The 15,908-nt window shown below is 43.5% G+C and overlaps 1 long non-coding RNA gene across 5 annotated transcripts in view; it reads left to right on the top strand.

The window, feature by feature from the left end:
• Positions 1–11,461, top strand: part of LOC109733223 (uncharacterized) — a 29,126-nt gene extending 17,665 nt beyond the window's left edge. For 4 of the 5 annotated variants that reach the window (XR_012184888.1, XR_012184889.1, XR_012184899.1 and 1 more), the window contains 2 exons: positions 10,897–10,964; positions 11,111–11,461. This is a non-coding gene — a long non-coding RNA (uncharacterized lncRNA). Of the gene's footprint in view, positions 1–2,510; positions 2,888–10,896; positions 10,965–11,110 lie in introns of those variants that run through there. The other variant, XR_012184884.1, reaches the window with a different exon arrangement.
• Positions 11,462–15,908: the final 4,447 nt, after the last annotated feature.

Genomic DNA, 15,908 nt, shown 5'->3' with positions numbered 1-15,908 from the left:
CAACTGGGAACGACGCTCACCGCCATTGTGCCTACCTTGATTCAGGGGCTGACGACGTGGATTGCGGGCGGCCAACAGGGGCCTCACCCGGTTCCCAGCTTCACGGCCAGCAACTCGCACAACGCGCAGGCGGCGCCATTGGTGTCTTCGGCGGAGGCGGTATTCGTGTCTCCGGCGCCGGCACGGGCATTGGAGCTTAATGCACCTGGGTGTACGCCGGCCGGCACCTCGCCAGCAAGCGGCCCTCCGTCAGTTGCACGCGCACGCCCACCGTTGGCGGTGCCTCGACATTAGCTGAGCTCGACGGCATCACGGTAACTAAGCCTCTCGGCCGATGACTTCATCTCCTTGCCTTTGACTGGGCATCCCTGACGCCCTACATGTTTTCGCAGGGCGCCACCGATGTTCCTTGCACTCTCCTGCACTTTGTGGGCGGCGAGTTGGTCGATGTCGCCAAGGGCAGAATCGTTCAATCGGGCAACCGCGTGTTCCACGGTAATCCGATGCCACCCACCTTGTATAGGGTTGAACTGGTTCGGGTGCTGCCAGGCTGCGACGAGTTGTTACCTCCGATTCGGCCCGCTGGGGCCGACGAAGATGATGTGATGACCCTCAGTGCCTGCGTAAGCTGGCCCCTGCTTTGGCCGAAGAGCCAGATTCGTTTGGAGGCGGGGGACACCACCCCACAGACAAGACCGCCAGTCGTGCCAGCGCCAAGCCATGGCAAGAACGCCGCAACGCTACCGGACATGCCGGACATCCCTATGGCACAGGATCCGGACATGCATATGGCACAGGATCCGGACGACGACGACAACGACGGCGGTACATTTTCCAACGTCGATAAGTACTTTGCCGAACATGGGTACGGTGACGAGTTCTGCGGGCCTCCTTCTCAAGAACCCAACCCTGAAAAAGACGACCGCGATCTAGCTGGTACGGCGGAGAAACCCAATTGCAACAGGCGTCGTCTGGCGTTCAGTTCTCAGGAGACGCCTCCAGCTGCCGCCTTCACCGAGCCTCAGATAGCTGAGGTGCCAAATATTATCAGCCCCAACACGCTCAAGAAGGCGGTCTGTGAGCAGAACTCGATCCCATTACAGCAGATCAGGAAGAAGGGACGGAAACGAAAGACTAACAAGGGCGCCAGTGCGAGCCAGCCGGCACCGAGTACGATCCGTGCTCAGGACGGGCCACCTTCACCTAAGGATATCTCGAGGAGGGTGCATGTGGCGGGTAGGCCGATGCTACCGACAAATATGCTCAATGCTGCAACCGGTGCTATGCGGAGTCTCCATGACAGTGTTCTTTCTTTGGAGAAGCGGCGTCTCAGAGAGAATGATGTGGCATACCCGGTTTTCGTGGCCAAGGTGCCAGAGGGCAAGGGCTTTGTGGATAGCGCCGTCGGGGGTACGATCGTCCTGCGGTTTGATGACATCTTTGCTATGCTTAACCTTCATCCGCTGCACTACACCTTCGTTTGGCTGTTTTCGCTGAGTATGGAGATGCGGATCATTAGAGACAAGACCCCGGACATTGTGATAGTCGACCCCTTCTACATGCGTGCCAAGATCTTGGGCAGCGCTGGGGACCGGCAAGTCGCGAGTTCACACCTCGAAGGTGTCATTCTGGCAAACCCGGATAAGGATAACTTCCTCGTGCCTTACTTTCCCGAGTAAGTCATCTCCTAACCGCCCCGTAACATATGATTTCTTAGATTTCGATCGTTCTTTTTTTTCTAACATTCCGTGTTCTGTGCAGTGACACACATTGCACACTCATCCTCTTAAGCCCGAAATATTCCATGGCCACGTATTTGGACCCGGACCGTGACTCCAAGATAGACTACACAAATATCAAGAAAGTTCTTGATGATGCTCTCCCCGGCTACGCCGCATCTGGAGGCACCTTTAAGAGGCCAGTTCGTAGGTACGGCAGGCACGTGTTCACCCACAATACGATGTTCCCCTGCGTCAAGCAGCCGCCTGGCGGTCAGAAGGATGCCTACTACGCCCTCCATCACATGCGGGCGATCGTGCGGGACCATAATCACCTTCTGCTACCAAATAATCTCAAAGATTGGGCCGCAAGCTTGGCGGCAATCCAGGACGCGGACATCCGACAAGAATTCTTCGTACCTCGGGGCAGTTCTACCTCAAATTTCAACCGTCCAACAGTGAGATAGACACAACGCTACAAATGCAGGCTGACAACGCCCGCGACTTCATGACCATCACGACAGACGGCGGCTTCATCCACGCTCCGGTCCCATGAGTCGAGTCGAAAGTAGTGATGCTATGTGTAGTTCTGAAACATTGATTAGCTCATGTTGTAATTAAACTTTAATGAACTTGTATGTCTCTTTGGTTTGGACAGTCGTTCAACTTAGATGTAATCGATGCTATTTATTAGTAGGACCATGAATCATGCTATTAATGTCTTGCTTTTCTCTTCCGATCCTTTTGTTGCATACTTATATATTGCTTATGTATTGTCTGTTGTTTGGCTAGTGCATAGAGATGCTGTCGTATGTCGTGTACAAGGGTAAGGTTCCCGGAGTCTACGACGACTGGGAGGAGTGTCGGAGACAGGTTCACCGTTTCAGCGGTAACAGTTACAAAGGGTACACCACTAGGGCGGAGGCGGAATCTAGATACGAGCGCTATCTAGCGGGAGAGAGGAGGGAGCGTTGGAGGAACCGGATGAAGACCAGTTTCATCGCGATGATGCTCATCGTGATGACCGCAGCTCTCTTCTATGCGATGGTAGTTTAGATGATCGATATCGACTTGTAATGTGAAGACTAACTCGCTACTCGCGGTCTCGCGACTTGTAATGTTCTATCTTTGTTCGGTCTTTTGAATTCGGAGACTAATATGATGAATTGTATTCGGAGACTAATCTTCTATTGTATTCGATGAATCTGCTATTGCTGTGTGGTGCTGCTTATATTCTGTCCAATAATATATTTTGTAATCTGTGCAAAAATCAGAAAAGAAAAAAATAATAATCCCTAATATACATACTAATGACGCATCACCCCAACGTGCGCCATTAGTATGCCAAAGGATACTAATGGAGCATTACACCGCATTGCGCCATTAGTATGCCAAAGGATACTAATGGCACATCACCCCGCAGTGCGCCATTAGTATGCCAAAGGATACTAATGGCGCATCACCCCGCGGTGCGCCATTAGTATGGCTAGGCACATGGGTAAATATGGCCCCGTGGGAGGCATACTAATGGCGCACCATGGCCTATACTAATGGCACACTGCTTGGTGCGCCATTAGTATACCAGATACTAATGGCGCACCAGTGGTGCGCCATTAGTAAAAAATACTAGTGGTGTGGTACTAGTGGCGCACCAGTAGTGTGCCATTAGTAGGCAAAACTGGTGCGCCACTAGTAGGCCTTTTCCTAGTAGTGACAAGATACCGGACAACTAAGACCATTCGGAATGAAGAGGATTTTACCGTGCATTATACTAATCGAAACTACATCGGTTGAAGACTCCGAAGACTAGGAGAATTTGAAGACTCTAAAGAATTTCCAGATTGGTATGGCCTAAGAAGGTTACCCTTATGGAACTTGGCAGACTATGGAAGTTGTGAATACCCGAGATCAAGGTGTATCGGAGAAAGACCGGAACATGGAGCATTAGAACTCAAAGTTTTGTCAAGAAAACCCTAAGGCAGGAGATATCAACTATGGAGGATAGCTCATGGCAATGACAAGGGAAGAAACACGACTATCCATGATGCTATCGATCGTTTGTTCCATCGTCACCGTACTAAGTTAAGCATGCATTTTCTTCGGAAGGATTGGATGGTAGAAGGCTGATGGAGCATCTATGAGCAAAGGATGAAGTTTTAACCTTAGCTGGTGTATCACCAGGATCTGGAGAATTACATCAAGAAGTTTAAGATGGACTGCAGGAAGTTATATTTTGACAAGGAAGCATTTCGTGAAGAACATGGGACCCAGAAGTTGAAGTAGCCAAACTGGAGGAGCAGAACCTCGAGAAACCGTAGATTTGTCAGGAACTGAAGGACCATAGGATCATGGTTCATGTCAAGGATGTTGAAACCCAGAAGTTTGGAACGCAACTCCAGAAATATAAAGGACGTCACGAAAGACTTCGCGTCAACAGAGATGATCTGGCAAAAGAACTTGAGAAAGACAAGCATGATCGGAAGAAGCCATTGGAGGCATGAACAAGACTTGAATAGTTTGGCGATTTTGAAGATTTATTGACCTTTAAAAGACCAAACCCCTGTTATATACCTACGTTAGATGCGACGATTGTGAGCTGTCATTTGTTTGATGTTTTTCCGACAGCCACAATTAAAATCTGTCTTTCAAAAACTTTGTTTGTATTGTGTGTATCCCTCTCTATCTCTCTTATCCCACCCCAACCATTGGACCCAATAGAGGATGAATGGAGATGAGCTTATATTTTCTGGACCGATGATTCAATTGGAGATGGACCGATGGATTCAGAACATGGAGGATCATATGGAGAATAACACTATAACTGGAAAGGATATGACCCAGCATGCTCTTCAGTGCTTTGAAAGAGGTGCTGCTACTTGGTGGAGGATGTACCAAACCATCAATGGACGGAAAGGAGTAACCACTTGGGAAGAATTTAAGCTGACTCTGCAAAGATCTCGTCCTGTGTCCCAGAAGTTGAGGCCTTATGGAAAGGATATGAAGAAACCTTGTGCATACAAGCTTTGTGGAGAAATAGGACACAACCATAAAGAAAACAAGGACGAATACCCTCATAAGTAGAGGATTACGAAAGGAGTTAGCTGAGGATCTCAGGGAGCTTCGTTTGGAGATAGTCCCCATAGGTTTCGTTGCAACACTGGAGGTTCAATCAACCTTAGTGGGAAAGATTCTAGAAGCTCAAAAGGATGACAAAGAGATGGCTGAGATAAAAGAGAGGATGAGCAAAGGAAAGGCCAAAGGTTTTCATAAGGATGAGCACGACACCTTATGGTTCGAGGACCGTGTATACGTGCCCAATAATGCAAAGATCGGGAAGTTAATACTTCAGGAGGCTCATGACTCACCATACTCGATTCGCCCTGGAAACACCAAGATGTATTTGGATTTGAAGGAGCGTTTCTGGTGGACTGGTATGAAGAAGGATATTGCGGAGTATGTAGTCGTAGGTGATGTATGCCAGAGAGTAAAGGCAGAGCATCAGAAGCCAGCAGGATTACTACAGCCTATGCCGATACCCGGATGGAAGTGGGATAAGCTTGGCATGGATTTCATTACCGGATTTCCCAGAACCCGATCGGGGTATGATTCTATCTGGGTAGTAGTTGATTCGCTTGACCAAAGTGGCTCACTTTATCCCAGTGAAAACCACCTATACAAGTGCGAAGTTGGCCAAGATATATATGACCAGGATCGTATGTCTGCATGGAGTTCCGAGGACCATCGTATCAGATAGAGGAACACAGTTTACCTCAAAGTTTTGGAATCAGCTGCACCAGACTTTGGGTACTAGGCTAGAGTTCATTACAGCCTTTCTTCCGCAGACAGATGGATAGACCGAGAGAGTTAATCAGATTCTGGAGGACATGTTGAGAGTGTGTGCGCTAGATTATGGATCTAGTAGGGATGATAATCTACCTTACGCGGAGTTCTCATACAACAACAGTTACCAAGCTAGTTTGAAGATGGCCCCTTTTGAAGCTTTGTATGGGAAGGAGCCAGACACCATTGATGTGGGATGAAGTTGGAGACCGTCAGTTGTTTGGAACAAATGTGATCAAGGAGTCAGAAGAGAATGTTAAGTTGATTCGAGATAGACTGAAGGTAGCTCAGTCCAGGCAGAAGAGTTATGCAGACTCAAAAACGCAAGGAGGTAGTCTATGAAATTGGAGACAGAGCATGTCTTTGTGTGTCCCCTCTGCGAGGAGTTAAACGATTTGGAGTTAAGGGAAAGTTAGCCCCAAGATTTGTAGGACCATACCGAGTTTTGGAGCGTATGGGAGAAGTGGCCAACAAGTTGGGGTCACCCGAAGGACTGTCAGGAGTTCATGATGTGTTTCACGTTTCCCAGTTGAATAAGTGCCATGCAGAGATGGCCAATATTCCCCTGTAAGGACGCTTGACCCTGGAAAGGATAATGATGTTCCACGAAGTGGAGTATGGACTTCATAAGTATAAGTTTTTTTATCTCGGTATGTGGGATATCCCACAAGGATGAAGAGATGAATTACTATTGGATATAAAGGAGGTATGATGTTGGAAATATGGATCAATGGAAATTCCATGATGAGTCTGAGTAATCATGTCCTAGTTTGGTGCCAATAGAAGGAAGGAAGACAATACAATTGGATGGATTTAAGAATACTAGGAAGTTGGAAGTTGGAATTTGCTCGATGATAAGTTCAAGGACTACAAGTGATGAGATGGGCCATAACCCACAGGCCCCAGGACCTGCCAAGAAGCAAGCACATTCTTGCTGAAGGAAAAACCCTGGAAGAAGTTACGATTTTATCGACAGACGATCTTATAGGAGTTACGCAAAACCTGAGAGTTGTGAAGAAACGATAGATGTTTGTTTGGCTTGCAGAATCCATGGAATTATCCGAACTTGGTTCGTCGACAAGAGAAATTCTGCAATGCTTGTGAGGATGACCGAGTGTTAGAATGCGAGATTCACTAAACCGTATACAGGGGTAATGATTTGGGTGCGGGATGGATTGATCACCATACCGACTTACTCTTATTATTCACCTTGCTATATGGGATGGTAAATCTGAGTGACCTACCTATAGTAGAGAGACGACGATCAAAACCTTGTTTAAACCTTAGAATGGTATAGCAATTTTCCCCCGTACAAGGCAGCTTTTGCCAACCGTAGGTTATACGGTGAGGATCAACCAGACCCATTTCCTGCAGGAGAAACCATAAATTGATGACCACCATGAGATATCGATAGTTGTTTAGTTTTGGCGCCAGAACCGTCAGCTAAGAAGACCCAGTCTCGGAATAACCTTACCAGGATGAAAGTACAAAAGAATTGAGGAAAAGGTTATGCCGCTACCGGAAGAGCCAGAGAAGGAACTATCCTTACGATCTGAGAAGACCGGCCCTGTCAAGAATAAGGATGGAGTATATGAGTATGATGGAACCGTAACAATGTTTCTAAGGGTGGTAGCACCCCAGACCCCCTGTGATAATCGATGGATTTTGAGAAGACCCCGAACCTAACCTATTTCTTTCTAGCCTCTCCGAATCTCGAGGACGAGATTCATTTTAAGGGTGGTAGGTTTGTAACATCCCAAAATTCTAAATTTTGGAATGTTAATAGATAGTTTTGACTGATTGTTTGAGTGTTGTGTGATTGATTGACTGAAAGTGAGTGAAATTCGAAACTTTTCGAAAGTTAAATGAGAGGGAATAAAAGGACTTTCCCAAACTTTCACCTTTTTGCATTTTGATCTCCGGGAATTCAAATCCTTTTCAAATACAAAACCCTCGAGAGAAGATGACATGACTTCTTCCATTTAATTAAATGAAAAGGGTATTTGAAAATATTTGAATTTCATTCGAAAATATTTCCAATTCATAAACTTTAAGCAACTCAATGATTTTCATGAGAGAAGATAAAATGAATTCTTCAAAACATATGAAATATGAGTTGGGAGTTTAAAAGGAGCAAATTTAAAGTCCTTTTGAAAATTATTTTCAATTTGGAGTTATTGGGTTTTATTCAAATTATTTTTCTCCAAAAATAAAATATACAGAAATTAGGGAAAATGATTCCCTACATCAGAAAATTGGAGAGAAATAAATTTGAATTAACTTTGGTATTTTTAAAATGATTTTATTGGATTTTATTAGAGCAGCAGCAGTGTTTGATTTAATTGAATTCTTGTGTATTTTATTTGACGTTAGAAAAATGTTCATGCTGTAGGAAAGCTTTTTCTGAAAATTTTGATATATTATACGCCTATATATATTTTATTTGTTTTTATTATTTTTGGTATGTGTTTTAAAAAAAGGTTATTTAAAAAAAACTTCTGGACCGACCGTACAGGGCCGGCCCAGCCAGCCAGGCCACGGCCCAGCCGGCCCGACGCGCCGTCCGCCTCGCCTGGCTCCTCGCCACCGAGCTCGGGATAGAGTCCCGAGCGCTGCCGCAACCGCCGCCGCCTCGACGTCCGTACGCCGCCCGGACTCCGCGGCCACCTTGCCCCCTCGCGCACGCCAAGCCACCGCCTCGCCTCCCTTTATATAGCCACACCCGGGCCCCTCTCTCCTTTCCCGCATCTCGCCGCGCTGCCGCACGCATCCCGAGCCGCCGCCGCGCCCTCGCACTAGCGCCGCCGCCGTCGCATTTCCCGCATCGCCGCTTCTCACCGTCCCGCGCCGCTAGCTGCCGCTCGCCGCCTAGCGTCGCCCCGCGCCGCCGTAGCCACCTCCCGCGCCGCGCAGCCCGCCCCCGTCTCGCCGTTGACGCGCCGCATCCGCCGCCGCACTTCTCCTTGCAGCCGCCGGAAACCGCCGTCCCGTTGACCCGCCGTGGACCGGTAAAACCGCCCGGTCCGATCCGGTTTATTTTTTCAGCCTTCGGTTCTTTTGGTTAAACTCGGTTTTTCTTAATAACCTAGTTAAGTAGTGAACGTTCGTTGTTTTGGTCTTCGCAGCGAACGTTTTCGTCATATAAGCTTCTGTAGCGAACGTTCGCTATTTAGTCTTTTTCTTTTATTTTAGTTTTCTGCCAGGGACTCGTTTGTGAGTATTTTATTTACAGATTGGCCCCTGTTTTTCAAACTAGCACAACTTTTTACTCGTTTGTCCAAATCCAACGAAACCAACGCCCACTTCTTTGTTATGATCCCCTCTATCTAGTAATCCAACTCAAACATGTTTTTGAAATTTTAAAATTTGAATTAGATCAGTTTTGAATTCAAACTTCTGTTGATCGTAACCTGAGTTTTATAACTCCAATTTAGTTGATTCTTTTTGCAAATTAAAGCTCTTGACCTAAACTTTCTGATAAGGCCAAATTCATATAATTTTTGTACTGTTAGAAATTGTTTTATGTTGTAAGAGTTATTTGCTTGGTTTTGATGTTGTCCAAATTGTTTCTTTATTCTTTCCGATCTTTTGAGTGATTGCTTATGTGTGGTTACTATTGCCTGCTTACGATAGATTGACCGGAGTGTGACGAGTAGAACTATCAAGGGTTTTGAGTGCGAATCATCTTCATCAATAGTACAGGCAAGTTCACACTTTGATCATATCCCTTTCATACCCAGTTTTTATGCATTAGTTTCACCCTCAAACATTGCATGGTTAGGAATTGATAACATGTGGGTTTTGGGAAGTAGTTGATGAGGTAGGAACCTATTGCCCTACATTCAAACCTTGGGAGTTACTATTACGTTATGCTTATATTGCAATGCTATGCTCGTAGACATGGATTGGGTTTTGAGCGTATTCATGACAGATGTGAGATTGTTAATTAATGGTTAAACTTAAGGTGGCAACTTAAATACACATCTGGGTGGATTGAGGCACCTGGGGTACCCAGTGATTGCCTGTTTTTTTGGAAATCCCGGGGTACCGTGTGATTCTCCTATGGACCGCCACCCAGGCTCAAAGGGATCATGAGATTATTCATGCTAGAAACTTTCGTGTGCAGCCACAAGCTATTATGGGCTCTAGCATAGTTGATTAAGTTGTGTGAACTCTTACAGTGGTAGACTAGCAGATGTAGGGGATGTAGGTGTACCGGTCTACCCATCGTAAGGTGCTAACGCTTCTGAAAGACTGTGTCTCGGTCATCCGTTTCTCAAACACCATGTAGTGCGAGAAATCCAACGGAGGAGATCGAGTCTTGTGGGGAAAAGTGCGAAAACCTCTGCAGAGTGTACAAACTAATCATGGTTAGCCGTGTCCCCGGTTATGGACAATCTTGAGTATCTGGTTCTTGGATTATCCTGTTGATCTCATTACGTTACTTAAATAATTTGTTGGGTTGTTAATGATTACTTTTAATTGGGATTGAGAGGGGGTTTACCTTCTCAATATTTTTCAACCAACTTTGTAGTTAAATAAATTATATTCCTTTGCAGTAGGGAAAAATTGGCTTTTTGCAAAAACCTTATAACCATAGAGCTTTTCCACCAGCCATCTATGCATGTAGTGATAGTCATTGTTCATCATTTCTCTATGTTGTGAATTTGCCAGTACATTCAATGTACCGACCCTTTGTGGCTGCAACGTCTCATGTTGCAGGATTCTTACGACGAGTAAGTGATACGTTAGGGTTACGATTTTTACACTCAACTTTACCGCTGGTGTTGATGGGAATCCACAACCTTGTTACTTCCGCTATTTGGATTGAGGTAATAGTATTTACGTTATTTTGTACATGTGATTTACCTCTGTTATAAATCCTCGAGTACTGTGTGTGTCAGCATACCGATCCAGGGATGACACTTAAGCACAGAGACTTGACCGTGTGAGATCGGGTGGCTACAAAAATACTAATTTGAAATAATAACAAAACGCCAAGATAAACTCGGCACTTAAGCCATGCTAACACAGACCCATGATGAATGAGATCTGAGACAAGTCTTGATGCACGTGAACTTAGAGCCACCCATTAAGTATACGACTTCTTACATCTCCTTTTTTTCCTAGGGCAGATATTCCACCATATGCATTGTATTTGACCATGTTTAACCAAGTTGATTCATATCATTACGTATCTTTTGGTTTTCTTCCAATTTATTAGGCATGGACCCTGACACAAATTCTAAAGCTTCAATAATTTGGGTGGTCTAATACTTCATGTATAGCTTGATGTTGTATCAGGATTAATATTTTGTTGTTTCTTGATGTTGTATAGGACAAGCTAGGGTCTAAAAGGAACAAGGGGTCGACACTTGGAGAAGAGGGGAGCATAAAATCCAAAAGGTACTAAACATGTGTATGGATTAGCACTAGTCAGTGAATGGTGTGGCACATTGAGTCAAAGAACAATACTTGCTTGACTCGTATGAAAAAAATGTTGTTTCTTGATTAGATTAAGTCTAAACTTATCTTCAACATGTACACCGTAGCCTCGACCGTGGCGGAAACGATGCCAGTGGATGGATGGTGTTAGGGGACAACGTCGGGAGGAGATGCAATGGGAGAGAGTGGTGGGGGAGAGAGAAAAAGGGTGACAGTGACATGATGTAAGGGGGCAATGTTTGGAATGGCTAGGGCGCGGGCAATAGACACTGGATTTGTATTCAATAAAATTTCTTAACACATTGTTTTTGTGTTGTATAATGTGTTGGTTAACTTGATGATCTAGGAACTGTGGCTACCCCATGCACTCGTCTTGAGGGAGTAGTTATCTTTTCCTCGTGTTTATTAATTCAAGGATTCCCTTCAATATACACACATTATACTTATTTCTTCGAACACAACAACGTAGCTACTCCATTGAATAACTCATGATGTGTTATCATCCATCGTTATAAATAACACATTGAAATTCTTGTTCATCACTAATCTGTATCAGCATATGTTGTGTTCTCTTTCAGAGAAGTGAACCCTGAAAACCCTCCTCATTCCGAAAAATGAAAATTCCGAGGATGAAAGTACAAACTTGATACGACGTGACAGACTTGGAGAAAAAAGGGCATATTTGGAGCTGGAAACATGGGCAGAATTGGAGCAGGGTGACGACAGAGCAGACTGGTGTCACAATGACCAAAAGGAAGCATACTTTGTTGATACAGGATCTTATTGTGTCTTCTGCTGATTACCGTAATGATTTACTAATATGACATACTCAAAGATTGCCTTTTGTGTTCTTTAGATTCCCAGCTGTCAAAAGAGGTCAATGCATCTCAAAAGAGCTGAAGTGGAACAAGAGATGGACCATCAATGATGCAACCTTGTCTTGTGATTCTTGTATGTATATTTGAGGTCCGTAGGAAAAGAAGTATTAGTCAGATAAAGTGACAGAGATGCATCTTAGGTGGAGATGGAAGAAAATCCCAGATAAAAACATCATGTTCATATGCCCCATTTTCTTATTATTTAGTAGAGCGAGACAACAAAACAATGACATAGAAGCCACATGCAGAGTTAAGGGACAATAGATTGAGAGGATGGTTGATGTATGGACAAAGAGGCGAAGGAGAACAAGTTCAACAGAAAAGACAGGCTAGAGGGGTGCATGATGTTTGTTGGAATAGAAGGAAGATACTTGCGTTTGTGTTGTGGTTGAATATTTTGTTCAATGTCTTTGTTCGGAGAGAGTAATATAAGCATTGTTTACAAATTAATTTGTTGCCCGTGGCAACGCACGGGCAGTCTACTAGTCATATAGATAATTGTGAACAATAATAATTCATGATCAAATATATTTAAACGGCCATATATGCTTAGATCTTTCCCCATCACATGATGCTTGCCAACTAAAGAGTGGGTTGGAATGAGAAGAAATACTACTAACTCTTGCAAAAAAAGTAAAAGATAGGCCCTTCGCAGAGGGAAGCAGGGATTTGTAGAGGTGCCAGAGCTCGAAGATTTTAAAACAGAGATGAAAGTAATTTTGAGAGGTATGCTTTCATTGTCAACGTAACAACCAAGAGTTCCTAATATCTTCCATACTAGATACATTATAGGCGGTTCCCAAACAGAAAGGTAAAGTTTTTTCCCCATCTCCACCAACAATCACATTCCACGGCTGGTCTGAAACAAAGGGTACCGTCCAACTATCAACAATCTTGGGGGAGTTTTGTTTAATTTATTTGCGATTTTGTTTTTGATCTTTTGATCATAGGACTGGGCATCCCAATTACCAGCCATTTTCTCGTGAATGATGAGCGGAGTCCACTCATCGTGAGAATAACCCACCTAGCTAGCATGGAAGATACTGACAACCCCTAGTCGCTACATGAGCGATTCCGGCATACAAAACCGATTATTATTTGAAGGTTTAGAGTTTGGCACATGCAAATTTACTTGGAACGGCAGGTAAATACCGCATATAGGTAGATACGTCGGTATTTCCCCAAAGAGGAAGGGATGATGCAACACAGCGGCGGTAGGTATTTCCCTTAGATATGAAACCAAGGTTATCGAACCAGTAGGAGAACCAAGAAACACAACGTAAACAGCCCCTGCACATAAATAACAACACCTCGCAACCCGACATGTTAAAGGGGTCGTCAATCCCTTTCGGGTAACAGCGCCAGAAACGGCGTGCGGACGAGAGAAAGTTGTAATAGATTGAATAAATAGATAGCAAATAAAATAAAGTGCAGCAAAGTATTTTTGTATTTTTGGTTTAATAGATCTGAAAATAAATGCAAGGAAAAAGTAGATCGCAAAGGCAAATATGAGAAAGAAGACTCGGGGGCCGTAGATTTCACTAGTGGCTTCTCTCGAGAAAAATAGCAAACGGTGGGTAAACAAATTACTGTTGGGAAATTTATAGAACTTCAAATAATTATGACGATATCCAGGCAATGATCATTATATAGGCATCACGTCCAAGATTAGTAGACCGACTCCTGCCTGCATCTACTACTATTACTCCACACATCGACCGCTATCCAGCATGCAACTAGTGTATTAAGTTCATGGAGAAACAGAGTAATGCAATAAGAACGATGACATGATGTAGACAAGATCTATCTATGTAGAGATAGACCCCATCGTTTTATCCTTAGTAGCAACGATACATACGTGTCGTTTCCCTTTCTGTCACTGGGATCAAGCACCGTAAGATCGACCCCACTACAAAGCACCTCTTCCCATTGCAAGATAAATAGATCAAGTTGGGCAAACAAAACCCAAATATCGGAGAAGAAATACGAGGCTATATGAGATCATGCATATAAGAGATCAAAGAAACTCAAATAACCTTCATGGATATAAAAAGATATAACTGATCATAAACTCGAAGTTCATCAGATCCCAACAAACACACCGCAAAAGAGTTACATCGTATGGATCTCCAAGATTCCATTGTATTGAGAATTCAGCGAGAGAGAGGAAGCCATCTAGCTACTAACTACGGACCAGAAGGTCTACAAAGAACTACTCACGCATCGTTGGATAGGCACCAATGGAGGTGGTGAACCCCATCCGAGATGGTGTTTACATTGGATCTGGTGGTTCTGGACTCTGCGGCGGCTGGATGAATATTTCGTCAACTCCCCTAGGGTTTCTGGAATATTGGGGTATTTATAAAGCAAAGAGGCGGTCCGGGGGGCACCCGAGGTGGGCACAACCCACCAGGGTGCGCCTGGGCCTCCTGGCGCGCCCTGGTGGGTTGTGCCTTCCTCGGGGCACCCCCCAGGCGCGGCCAGGGTCCGTTGTGTTCCTTATGGCCCATAAAAATTCTCCGTGAAGTTTCGTGGCATTTGGACTCCGTCTAATATTGATTTCCTGCGATGTAAAAAACATGCAAAAAACAGCAACAGGCACTTGGCACTATGTCAGTAGGTTAGTACCAAAAAATGATATAAAATGCCTATAAAATGATTATAAAACATCCAAGATTGATAATATAACAGCATGGAACAATCAAAAATTATAGATACATTTGAGACGTATCAATATGGTGGACACTCATGCAAGAAACTTAGTTCAAGGATTTTGGATGCACAAGCAGTATTCCCGCTTAGTATAGAAATTTTGGCTAGCAAAAGATTCTAAAAAGCAAGAACCACATGTTGGAGGATCTATAACAATATAACTTCTTTACAAATATACCGAAACATAACTCATTAAGTTCTATTCCTTGTCCAACTTCAACTAATTTGATCAGGTTTGAAAATAATTAATGGGGCTCACAATCATAAAAGATGTCCAAGATAGTATATTTATATGTGAAATCTCTCTTCCTAAAATATTCGTTCATGAATTGTTCAAGTGACCAATACTATGTTTGCTAACTTTCAATAAATTTACCACCTATACTTCTTATATGTGAAGTCATTACTCCCCATGGTATAAGCATATGAAACATATATAAATTCAGATTTATGATATTCAATTCATTCAGCCATTTACTCATGGGTTATATAAGTGAAGCACGAGAGTAAATGACGAACTACTCTAAAAAGATATAAGTGAAGATCAATGAGTAGTCAAATACTTATTTAGCTATGTGAGGACTCTCTCTCATTTAAGTATTTCAGATCTTAATATTTTATTCGAACAACAAGCTAAACAAAATAAAATAAGATTGCAAGGATAGCACATATCATGTGAAGAAGCAAAAACTTAGGCTAAACCAAAACTGACCGATCAATGTTGAAGAAGAAAGGTGGGATGCCAACCGGGGAATCCCCAAGCTTAGATGCTTGAGACTTCTTGAAATATTAACTTCGGATGCCTTGGGCATCCCCAATCTTGAGATTTTCTGTCTCCTTAATTCCTTTCATACCGCGGTTTCCCTCTAAAAAACTTCATCCACACAAAACTCAACAAGAACTCGTGAGATAAGTTAGTATAAATCAACGCATAAACCTTATCATTCTCTACTGTAGAAAATCACTAAAATTATTATTTGACATTTCATATTAAATGCCTCTGCATATTTAACACTCCTATCCTCAAATAGAATCATTAAACAAGTAAACATATGCAAACATAACAGCAATCTGTGTAAACAGTACAGTCTGTAAAGAATGCAAGAGGAATCATACTTTCCTAACTCCAAAAATTCTGAAAAATTACCACACTGTAGAAAATTTGTGTTACTCATTGTGTAAAAATTTCAAGATTTTATCATGTTCTTACTATTCACCAATATTCAAAACATAGCAGCAAACTTTCTGTTTTCAAACATCAACATAAAGACTTGCAAAATAAGCATGGTAAAGGCTATACTTGACATTTTTATTG

Source organism: Aegilops tauschii, chromosome 5, assembly GCF_002575655.3.
Source record: "Aegilops tauschii subsp. strangulata cultivar AL8/78 chromosome 5, Aet v6.0, whole genome shotgun sequence".
NCBI lineage: Eukaryota > Viridiplantae > Streptophyta > Magnoliopsida > Poales > Poaceae > Aegilops > Aegilops tauschii.
Note: the sequence above shows the minus strand (reverse complement) of the source record. Positions and strands in the feature narration are given on the sequence as shown.